We start from the raw sequence: 1323 nt of genomic DNA, 5'->3' as shown, positions 1-1323 counted from the left end.
TCCGGGGACAGGAGACCCCCCTTGATGAGAAACTGTAAGAAGTGATCGGGGAATCCCTCCGGAGTGGAGTCATGACGACTGGATCTGAATTATGTTTTCGTATTTGGTGGCTTGTGTCCCAGCTGTCGATCAGCTGTGCGCAGCGTCTCCACCGCAGCAACTCTATATCCACCAGTTAAAGGAAATACAACTAATGGGTTGTGTTATATCAGCTGTACAATTTACCACACATGGTGTTCTTAGCTTCCATACCTCCTGTGTTTTACGAGTGACTTATCAAGTCTTGGCAAACGGCATAAAACACGATTAAACATGATAGTATATAAAACCATGCTCGTATCTACAACCTATAGAAATGCAAAACGGCGTCAGTTTAGACGTAATTCTGTCCTTCTGCTTACCGCATTTCCGCATTTCATTTGAGAAAATATTTCATAACATTTTATTTATGGTATTTGTTCCACATATTTCTCTCCATTCTTCCTTCTGCCAACGGTGTCGCAGTTTCTCGTCTCTCCCGTTGTTATGCTTAGTGCGTACGCATGGGTTAGAGTTTGCGTGGAGGACCGCACATTTTCCCGTCAAGTTAGTGTTTTATAAATCGCAAACATTGCGTAGAAACTGGCGTACGCCATTTTTTGAGCGTAGATCCCTTTATAAATGAGGCCCCTGGTCACAGCCCTTTGTAAACTATTTAATCTAGCAGGGTCTATTTGTAATGCTTGTGATACTACCAGTGACGTCAGACCGATTACACTAATTTAACAAATATGTATCTAATGTAACATTTGATGTGTGATTTAATTCCAAATTATTCAATCAAGAATTTTAAAGAATACCTTTATTTATTTTTTAGTTTAGGTTTTTCCCCGACAAACGTTAATCATATTAATAATACTATCACAATTCACTGCGGTATAATGACTGTCATAATAGCTTTTTAATTGACTTGTTCCTAACTGCTAACATGAAAGAAAAACTCAATCACCCCAGATGGGACTCGAACCCACAATCCCTGGCTTAGGAGGCCAGTGCCTTATCCATTAGGCCACTGGGGCTGCTTCCGGAAGGGTTTTGTACACTGAAGTTTACTCCTATTTTGTCTATCTTGGATTAATCCAAAAAAGGATAATTTTGTCATATTTACCTGATTTCGCACGTTATTTTCACTCACATATATAACTAATCGACACTTAACAGATACTCTTATTAAATCATTGATAACGGCGGTTTATATTATAAACACCTTCTTTGATCAGTGATTGCCTCAAAGCATCAAATATGTTTACATTTAGATAAAACCATATTGAAGTCAATTAACCA

At 38.5% G+C, this 1323-nt stretch overlaps 1 non-coding gene across 1 annotated transcript; it reads right to left on the bottom strand.

Annotated features, from left to right (window-relative positions):
* Positions 1-985: 985 nt before the first annotated feature.
* trnar-ccu (transfer RNA arginine (anticodon CCU)) lies at positions 986-1058 on the bottom strand. The gene has a single exon. It is a non-coding gene; the product is annotated as a tRNA-Arg (tRNA).
* Positions 1059-1323: the final 265 nt, after the last annotated feature.

This window comes from Pseudochaenichthys georgianus, chromosome 23 (genome assembly GCF_902827115.2).
Source record: "Pseudochaenichthys georgianus chromosome 23, fPseGeo1.2, whole genome shotgun sequence".
Classification (NCBI taxonomy): Eukaryota; Metazoa; Chordata; class Actinopteri; order Perciformes; family Channichthyidae; genus Pseudochaenichthys; species Pseudochaenichthys georgianus.
Note: the sequence above shows the minus strand (reverse complement) of the source record. Positions and strands in the feature narration are given on the sequence as shown.